We start from the raw sequence: 10,658 nt of genomic DNA, 5'->3' as shown, positions 1-10,658 counted from the left end.
TTGGACCACCAACCGGGGTTCCGGAGACCCGGAGTCTGCCTCCTGGCGGCCCCTCTGTGACGTAATATTTCCGCGCCCCCCTCGGGCCTCTTTTCCGCCAGCCGCCGCCGCCGTTTTCCCCGGTATGGACGAACAGCGGGCGAGGTCTTTTATGCCTTTCGCGGGAAGGTCAACAAACGGTGAGAAGCTATCGAAAACGACCTGTTTTACCACATTTCCAGGCCACTTGACCCACGGGGACCTGACTTTGCAACATTCGTCGGGGGCGCTGCAAAAAGCTTAGCTTCTCGGAAACTCAGGCCTGCCTGTGTCTCTCAAGGATGGACAGAGGTGGTTGTGGACTTAAGACCCTTTGATGTAAGGGATAGAGAGAAGCTAAGTGAGCGCACCCATCTCTGAGCATTTCAACCGCGAGGGAATCCGAGCAAAGTAACAATAAGATACAACTAATATCCTAGGAATGCTGGTAAGAGGGGCGCGAAACTGGCCCTCTGTCCACCAGTGTCGAAACTCGGAGACAGTTTGGGTGAAGAAGAAAAAAAATAGCTTTTTATTACTTTGCCAGGCAAAGGAGGTCCCAGCAGGCTAATACCTTGGAGACTGTGCCCTCCCCTGGAGAAGAATTGCAGGGAGTTTTTATAGTCTAAAAGGAGAAAAAAAGGTTTCAGACAAGATCAGGGCTGGGTAATAAAGAAAAAGCATCAGGGTTGGGGCAAACATGCATTCTTTTTTGTTTTGGGGACTCGTAGTTATCGAAGCTGGTGTCAGGAGATCTCAGCGTGATCCTGGTGGTGGTCTTCTGAGTCATCACATCTTGACTTCCTAGAATAACAAGACCTGCGAAAAGGGCATGTTGATCAGAGATTAGAGCAAACTAGGGAAGGTCTTGAAAAACATCAGGTGTTTATAATCTCTAACTCACACGTGCTTGTGTTCAGGGTTCCTAATCAAGTGAGGGAGAAGCCCAAGGAAAGGGCTCCAAGCTATTGGATTTTACGCTGTCCATTTGCAGAAGGAGCATAAGGAATATAATCTTTTAGGTGTATGAGATGCCTATATCATTGTGTGTGTCCCTTGAGAGGGAATCAGGACACTGCCCCAAGGCTGCATTATTATTGCTTGACTATTCCTCCCTGGTCTCTGCACCCCCATCCTTCCCTGATCATGTCTGAACCTGCCTCCCCCCTCCACCTTAGAACTCAGGGAAGGCCATTTCCTAAAAATAAGAATTGCCAGACACAGAAAGGCTTTTGTGCCTGGGATCCCTTCAGGGACCTGCTCAGTTTGAGGGGGCATTGAAGAAGCTGCGTTTGAGGCCATTGTAGGCTGTAGAGAACCTCTGAGGAAGGCATTGTTCTGAGAGTAAAACAGAGGGATTATACAGCTCTTGTTATGATGTGTGGCAGAAAATGGGGAACATGGTTGATTAAGGGCCAGTAAAAGGGGCAGAGCCAGTGGAGAGGCATGGTTCACCCTTCTACCATGGGAGGAGCCAAAAGCGGGGCTCGCTTTTCCTGCCACAAAGATGAGAAATACTTTGATTCAAAAGCTCTAGGACTTCCCTGGTGGCCTTGTGGTTAAAGATCCGGCATTGTCATTGCTGCAGCTCCAGTCACTGCTGTGGTGTGGGTTCACTATCTGGCCCAGGAACTTACACATGCCATGGACGCAGCCAAGGGGGAAAAAAAACTCTGAGAAAGGGAGGTGGTTCTATTTAATGTTGTGTCCCAGTTGATAAAACCTTATTTCCAGTAATTATGCAACCTGACTCAGCCTTCAAACTAAAGGGGTTAATCATTCATTTGTTGACCCAGCAGATGTTTTTAAAATGCCTACTATGTGGCAAATACAGAACCGGGTGCTGGAAATACAAAAATTACCCTTAGTTCCTGTCATGGCTCAGCGGTAACAAACCTAACTGGCATTCTATGAGGACTTGGGTTTGATCCCTGGCCTCGATTAATGGGTTAAGGAGCCCACGTTGCTGTGTCTGTGGTGTTGGCTGTCACCTGTAGCTCCAATTACACCCCTAGCTTGGGACTTTCCATATGCCGTGGTGTGGCCCTAAAAATACAAAAACAAACAAAAAAACACCCAAGCCCTTTTTTATGGAGGTATACATTCTACTGTTATCAATCAGGGTTCTTGGATTTTTTAATCAATAGAAATTGATAAGAGGCCAGGAGAGAAATTCAGGCAAGGCTTTATTGGGTCTTGGGCTGCAGTGCAAGGGATTGAAAACAAGTAACAGGTTCCCTTGCTCGCTCTCTGAAGTGGGGTGAGTTGGTCCCTGACATGGGGTGAGGGTAGGAGTTGGTCCAGGAGTCAGCTGGAGGGTGGCTTGGGTGGTCTGCCCATCCTCTTGGTAGTGCTGTGTGTCGGGCTCATGTGCTTTTGCTCCTGATACCGCAGAAATGGCAGGTGAGTTTCAAGTCTTTTTCTATCTTGTTGTTCATAACTTGCCCCAACCACACGTGCATGCAGTTATTTTTAATCCCTTATAGTTTCCTTGTATTTTGTTGCTAGAGGAGATGTTTGTCCAGATGCAAGCGCTGCAGCAAAGAGTCCTAGATCCCAGGTCCCAGCCTGTCTCTCTGCTGGTGCGCAGAGTGTAAAAGCAAGCATTGCTGCTTTGATATCTTCATGACAGCAAGAGTGTTATGATTCCAACCTACAGTGTGACCCATGATGCCTGGAGGACAGAGCAGTGACCCCAAGATGATAGTCTCAAGCCCTAAGATCTAAAGGAATTTGTTTCTCTAGGTTTTGGATTTGTTTAGGACCTGTCGCCCTTTTTTTCTTTATATTTGTCTCTTAGAATGGGAATGTCTATCCCACCCCGTCCCACTTTTGTATTTTAGCTGGTTTCACGGAGCCAAAGCTGGAGAGGAGTTTGCCTGAGGATGAATTGTGCCGCAGCTCTTACCCATATCTGACTCGGATGACAATCTTGAGGCTGTTGGGATGGAATGTGTGCATTTTGCATGCAAGAAGGATGTGAATCGGGAGGATGGAGCCAGTGGTGGATTATCATGGACCGATTATTATTATCACCTCCGAGTCACATGTTGAAGCCCTAGAACCCAGTGTGGCTCTATTTAGAGATAGGGGCTCCTAAGGCAAGTAATTAAGGTTACATGAGGTTGTAGAGTTGGGGCTCTGATCCATTAAGTTTAGTGTCCTTATAAGAAGAGAAACAAGAAGGAAGTATCTCAGGAAAAAAAAAAAAAAAAGGAGTTCCCATCATGGCTCAGCAGTAACCAACCCTACTGGTATCCAGGAAGATGCAGGTTCAGTCCCTGGCCTTGATCTGGCATTGTGGTGAGCTGTGGTGTAGGTTGCAGACACGGCTCAGATCCCACATTGCTGTGTCTGTGGTGTAGGCTGGCAGCTACAGCTCTGATTCCACCCCTAGGCTCGGGAACCTCCATATGCCGCAGGCTTGGCCCTAAAAAGACCAAAAAACAACAACAAGATGCCCCCCCCAAAAAAAAACAATATCTCACCAGCAGTTGTATCTTCTGGAAACTTGATCTTCAAATTCTAGCCTCAAGAACTATGAGAGAATTCTGTTGTTTAAATAGCAACTCTGGGGTATTTTGTTATGGCTACCAGAGCAGTCTACTACAGTGGTGAATTACATTTTTATAAAATTAAACAAATTTTAACTGACTTTGCATTCTTTGGATAAACCCAGTGTAGTCATGAAGAATTTAGCTTTTTAATATATTGCTTATGTGTTTGGTAGGAAGCTGGGAAACATTCGTGGGATTGTGGTAGAAGGAATATGATTTTGGTTGAAGCAAATTCAGTGTGGGCTTACTATGAGTTGGTTCTGCTTTTCATGTGTGAGCTCAGTTAGAGTGGCTCTAACAGTTTGGTTGGTTGACTGAAACCTGACTCAGAGGTGGGCTACACTAAAGTTTAAATGATTTTTTTTCCCATTATAGTTGGTTTACAGTGTTCTGTCAATTTTCTCCTGTACTGTCGGGAGCCATAAGGCTGCTCCAGTAAAGAAAGCAAAGCCACAGTCGGCACCTGCATGAGGCTTGTCTGGTTAGCAGAGCTACAGACAAGCTGAAGAAAGAAGAAGGATTGCGGATGCGTGAGGCTTGTCTGGTTAGCAGAGCTACAGACAAGCTGAAGAAAGAAGAAGGATTGCAGAGCAATCCCTTGAAAGACATCGGCTCCAGGAAAATAAAAATGATATCCCCTAAAAAATATGTTAATCTATTTTTCTGTGTTTATCCTTCCTTTTCTATCTCTATTCACAGCTTTCTTACTGCTAAAGATTTGCCCTGGGTACGTAAAACACTTGAACCAAAACAGAATGAAGTTATTTAAACAATGTAATGGAAAAAGCCTTTGTTTTGGAGTAACAATTTATGGCACCTATTTTGTGAGAGTATACAGGGGAAACTTATGATTTCAGTCCCTTTACTTAAAAAGAAGTTTGGGGCTGGGAAAAATGTTGTTTGGCCTATAAATTGCTATAATAGATATATTTTTTATCAAATAACAGTGTCACCTGTAACTTTCATCCCTTGTGGGGGCATTTGTTAATTTTGGGTATAATACTCCTTTCTATTGAAATTGGTGGTTTGGAACTTACGTAAATCAGCACAATAGGTTAAATGCTTAGCTTGCTGGCGCCAAATAAATCGTGGTTTTAAGAATGTCATGAGCCCAAGGCTTTCATGCGTTTTGTTAACTACATACACCTTTAGTTAAAGAATGTTAGGTATCATAGTTTATTACTTATTAAAGCTTTGTTCTTAATATAGAATAGAATAGCTACTGTTGTTGACCTTTTAAGAAAAATACAGTGTGAAACTTTAAGTTTGTAATCTTGAAGGAAAATCTAAAGTTGAAAGGAACATGTTTTAACTAACCTTTTTTTGTATCTCGGGTGGAGGGAACAAAAGGGCTTTAAATCAAATGTTAATGTCAAATCTTACACGAAACCTGATTGTGATAGGGTATAAAAACTGATGCTTTTCATTTAATAAATTGGGTCATCTGCAGCATGCAGCTGAGGAGTTGGCTCCAATTCTTTCCGCGCCATTTGTAGCCCATCCTCTCCTTCGGCACTCCCTGGCTGCTGGGGCTGGACCTTGGTACTGTACAGCAAAGTGACCCAGTCACACATACACATATACATTCTTTTTCCTGAATTATCCTCCATCATGCTTCATCACAAGTGACTAGATATAGTTCCTGGTGCTATACAGCAGGATCTCATTGCCCATCCATTCCAAAGGCAATAGTGTGCATCTATTAACCCCAGATTCCCAGTCCATTCCACTCTCTCCCCACCTCCCCTTGGCAACCACAAGTCTGTTCTCCAAATCCATGAGTTTCTTTTCTTACATTAAAGTTTAAATGCCAGGTATTCCTTGTTCCATATATTGTAAAATATTCAAAAGGACATGGAGTTAGGAATGCTAATGTGGGTTTATCATGTAAAACCAACTTACCTATCCCCTAAATATATATCCCAGGAGCGTCCAGCAGACAGTCTCTTCAGTGAAGCTGATCTGGCCACAGAAAATGGAAGGATAATATAAGATTCTTTTATTATTATTTTTTTGTCTTTTTGCCATTTCTTGGGCCGCTTCCGTGGCATATGGAGGTTCCCAGGCTAGGGGTCGAATCGGAGCTGTAGCCACCGGCCTATGCCAGAGCCATAGCAACGCAGGATCCAAGCTGCGTCTGCAACCTGCACCACAGCTCACAGCAATGCTGGATCCTTAATCCACTGAGCAAGGCCAGGGATTGAACCTGCAACCTCATGGTTCCTAGTCGGATTCATTAACCACTGAGCCACAACGGGAACTCCAGGATAATATAAGATTCTGTTGCTATACACAAAGAAGTATATAATAATACCTGGACTTATAAGTTAATGATAAATGCTGTAAACTCTAAAGGAACCAGTTAAATAATAGAATTATGGGAGTTCCCATCATGGCTCAGTGGTAACGAACCCGACTAGTATCCATGAGGACACAGGTTTGATCCCTGGCCCCACTCAGTGGGTTAAGGATCTGGCATTGCCAGGAGCTGTGGTGTAGATCACAGACATGGCTTAGAGCCGGCATGACTGTGACTGTGGCACAGGCCAGCATCTGCAGCTCAGATTCACCCCCTAGGCTGGGAACTTATATATGCCACAGGTGTGGCCCTAAAAAGACCAAAAAAAAAAAAAAAAGACAAAAAAACAAAAAAGAAAGGAAGAAAGAATTATGGCTAATAAGGCAACAAAGGTGATAAAGATAAAACATAATCAGTTACTCCAAAAGATAGGAAAAAAGGAGGAAAGGGGGAGCACATAACAGTTGGGATGAATAGTAAATTGCCTCTTTTCAGTCTGAACCTAACCATGTTCTCACATTAAATATAAGTGATATAAACACTCCGATAAAAAGACATGTTGTCGACTCTAAAAAAGCAAGGCCTATCTGCTGCCTACTAGAAAACCACTTTAAATATTAAGTGATAAATAGGTTAAAAGTAAACCATGTTAAACAGAGATATGAAAGATGAAAAAAGTAAGGCCCAGAGTTCCCATCAAGGTTCAGCAATTAACCAACCTGACTAGTATCCATGAGGACCCTGGTTCAATTCCTGGCCTCACTCATTGGGTTAAGGATCCGTTGCTGTGAGCTGCGCTGTAGGTTGCAGACGTGGCTCAGATCTGGCGTTGCTGTGGCTGTGGTCGATCAGCTACAGCTCTGATTCGGCCCCTAGTCTGTGAACCTCTATATGCCTCAGGTGCAGCCCCCCCAAAAAAAAAGACCAAAAAAAAAAAAAAAAAAGTAAGGCCCACATCAGATTTCTAGAAATTAAATATTACAATGAGATAAAACATCCACTGGATGGAATTAATGGCAATTAGATATTGCATAAGAGAAAATTAGTTAACTTGAAGACACAACAATAGAAACTATCCAAAATGAAAAATAAGGGTGGAGTGGGGGGTGTGTCTTAAAAAGTATGAACAGTTTTTTATCCTATTTTGGTATGCAAGTGAAAAGGTGAAGGTTGATGAAAAGGCCAAAGAAACTCAGGTACAACGAGAACAAAGCTAATCAGAGCTCTTATTAAAAAGAGAAGGAAGTTCCCATCATGGCACAGTGGTAACGAACCCAACTAGTATCCATGAGGACTCGGGTTCAATCCCTGGCCCCTCTCAGTGGGTTAAGGATCCAGTGTTGCCACAAGTTGTGGTGCAGGTTGCAGGGGTGGCTTGGATCCAGCATTGCTGTGACTGTGGTGTAGCTGGCAGCTGCAGCTCTGATTTAGGGACCCCTAGCCTGGGAACCTCCATGTGTCGAGGGTGCAGCCCTAAAAGGACAAAAAAAAAAAAAAAAAAAAGAAGCTCCCCACCCCACCCTTCAAAAAAAAAAAAAAAAGAAAGAAAAAAGAAAAGAAAGAAAAAAGAAAGAAAGAAATTAAAAAGAGAAAAGCCTTGGATTTTTAGCCAGTGGAATAAATTATTGTGAGGAATGCCAAGTGCAAATCTTTTAAACTGCCCTCCATTGATCATGATAGAGAATGTAAAACAATATTATGGGAGGATTTATAAAATGTGAAAAGACAAAATGTATGACATATCTTATAAACCCCATAACATTATTATCATTAACATGCTAATCATGTCTGTACCTTTTGGTCCAATGGAATACAGTTATAATTGTTTGTACAGTTATCATAATGTCCTTGTTTGCTCAATCTGGCATCACTGAACAAAGTCACTTGATTGATTTTTCTCCTCATTGGTTGGTTGGATGACAAACATTGTCAGTTATATGTGTTTGCACTCCTATAAATAGTTCTTTTTTTTTTTTTTTTTTTTTTGGCTTTTTAGGGCCGCACCCATGGCATGTGGAGGTTCCCAATCTAGGAGTCAAATTAGAGCTGTAGCCACCAGCCTGTGCCACAGCCACAGCAACTTGGGAACCGAGCTGTGTCTGTGACCTACACCACAGCTCACGGCAATGCTAGACCCTTAACCCACTGAGTAAGGCCAGGGGTTGAACCTGCAAACTCATGGTTACCAGTCAGATTTGTTTCCACTGCGCCACAATGGGAACTCCTGCACTCCTATAAATATTCTTTTTTTTTTTTTTAATATTCTTGATATTTGTTTTGAGATACATTAACGTTACCTAGACAGTTTGGTCTTTTCTGATCCTGCTTTAAGTCTCAGTTTAGCAAGACCCAGTTGTTTATTGGATGAGATTCAGCCAGTTAACAAGGAGTGCGTACTCTGTCAGGCATTCCAGACATCTGGTTTATAGGGGTCAACAGAAGGTCCCTTAACAGCAGAAGTACTTTTTACTTCTTTGTGGAGCTCACAGTCTAACTTTTACAGACTATAACTTACATTCAAGACCTTATATTTGGGAGTTCCCGTTGTGGCTCAGCAGTAACGAACCCTACTGGGATCCATGAGGATGCGGGTTTGATCTCTGGCCCCCCTCACTGTAAGGATCTGGCGTTGCCTTGAGCTGTAGTGTAGGTCACAGACACAGCTCAGATCCTGTGTTGCTGTGGTGTAGGCCGGCTGCCGTAGCTCCAATTTGACCCCTAGCCTGGTGGCTTCCATATGCTGTGGGTGCAGCCCTAAACAAAAAAAAACAAAACCCTTATATTTGAGCACAAACTCAGGAAATTGGTAGTTATAATGTGCTTTGTATTGAAACTGATACAGTAATGTTTATACATGACCCAAGATTTTCATCTATTCCATATATTATAAAATCCTTAAGGAGTTCTCTGGTGGCCTTGTGGTTAAGGATCTGGCATTGTCACTGCTGTGACTCCAGTGACTGGTGGCACAGGTTTGATCTCTGGCTCAGAGATCAAACCTCTGTATGCATGGGTGTGGCAAAAAAAAAAAAAAAAAAAAAAAATCCTTAGCAATTTGAGGCTTTCTCTGCAAGTGATTCTGTTGGTTTTTACATCGTGTGTTGGTTTTTAAAAGTCATCTACAATGTCATTAAGATACTTCATCTATTTACATGCTTCCACCCTTACCTCCTCCCTAAGGAACCTGACCTTGTGCCCTTCCTCAAAACCCAGTTTTCCATTAGTAGACTCGGTCTGAACCTTATGCTCTATTAGTTTTATGCCAGTCCCTACTGACATTACTCCTGGCTACAGCTCAATAATTATACAGATTCTGAAAACATTTGCCAGATTAAAGTCTGTTAGTATTCCAGTCTAGACCTAGATTCAGCCCACTCTTCCAGAGCTCTTTGACCTATTCCCAATTTGATTCAGTCTCTCCAGGCCTGTGTACTATGAGATACAAGGACAAAGCTGATTCTGTGAAAAAATTTTTTCTTCCTCAAGTGACACCTAAACATGTAAGACTAAAGAGTGCCTCTGAGCTGAGCAGAAGTGGAACCACCCCACCATTCTTCCTGGCATCGATTTCCAATTCATCAGTGAAGCAAAGGGTAGAGCTAGACAGGCAACTACCTCCAGAGGGAAGAATGTAGCTGGATAGTTATTCACGAGTGTAGATCATATTTCCCAAGGTTCTGAGGGTAATTTGGATAATCAAAGAAAGGGGAGTTAGGAGGGAAGCAGGAAGCAGGTAGAGCCATCTTGATTTGTGTTCAAATTGCCCATCTTTTGTTTTCAGAAAAAAATTGCCAAGAGCTGTGTTGGAATGTATTTTGTTATTTATTTATAGGTTGAAATTACCAATTACCCTTGGGCTTTCAGTTCATTTTGCAAACCTGATTTCATTACCTTTTCAAGCCTAGAAAACTTTAAAAGTCATATTTATGGTGACCTTTATGATATAATGCTTGGCCTTATTTATAAATATAAATTAGGAGTTCCCATTGTGGCTCAGTGGTTAATGAATCCGACTAGGAATCATGAGGTTGCAGGTTCGATCCCTGGCCTTGCTCAGTGGGTTAACGATCCAGCGTTGCCGTGAACTGTGGTGTAGGTCGCAGACATGGCTCAGATCCCGCATTGCTGTGGCTCTGTCATAGGCCGGCAGCTGCAGCTCCAATTTGACTCCTAGCCTGGGAACCTCCATATGCTGAGGGAGCAGCCCTAGAAAAGGAAAATAAATAAATAAATAAATATAAACTCATCCAAGGACATTAAGTTACATTTATGAATTTAATATTCATTTCTTTTTTGAAAGAATTTAGTTGTCTGAAATAGTATTTAAATAAATTTTGGCATTCCCTTGGTGGCACAGTGAGTTAAGGATCCAGCGTTGTCACTGCTGTGGCTCAGGTCCCAGCTGTGGCATGGGTTTGATCCCTGGCCCTGGAACTTCTGCATATCACAGGTGTGACCAAAAAATAAAGAGCCAAAGAAATGTGACAGCTAATCATCATATATTGGGTGGATACTGAAGATATTTTTTTTTAAGAAAGAATCCACAATTGGGAGAAATGAATATAATGTGATAACTTTAACCAGTGATATGGGATAGACTCTTTTAAATTATGGAATCATCAGCTTAGTAACCAGGAATATGGTTCAAGGTTTCCTGTCCAAAAATGTACATGAGGTGTATTATGTAATGTATAATGAACTGAGAAATGGTACATAAAGCTCTCAAATATTCCTCATCTTCATAGGCCTTTGCTTCACAAGAAACTTAATAAGATATTCCATAA

The sequence above is a fragment of the Sus scrofa genome, chromosome 6 (assembly GCF_000003025.6).
Source record: "Sus scrofa isolate TJ Tabasco breed Duroc chromosome 6, Sscrofa11.1, whole genome shotgun sequence".
Taxonomy (NCBI): domain Eukaryota; kingdom Metazoa; phylum Chordata; class Mammalia; order Artiodactyla; family Suidae; genus Sus; species Sus scrofa.
The sequence above is the reverse complement of the archived record's forward strand: the minus strand, read 5'-3'. Positions refer to the sequence as shown.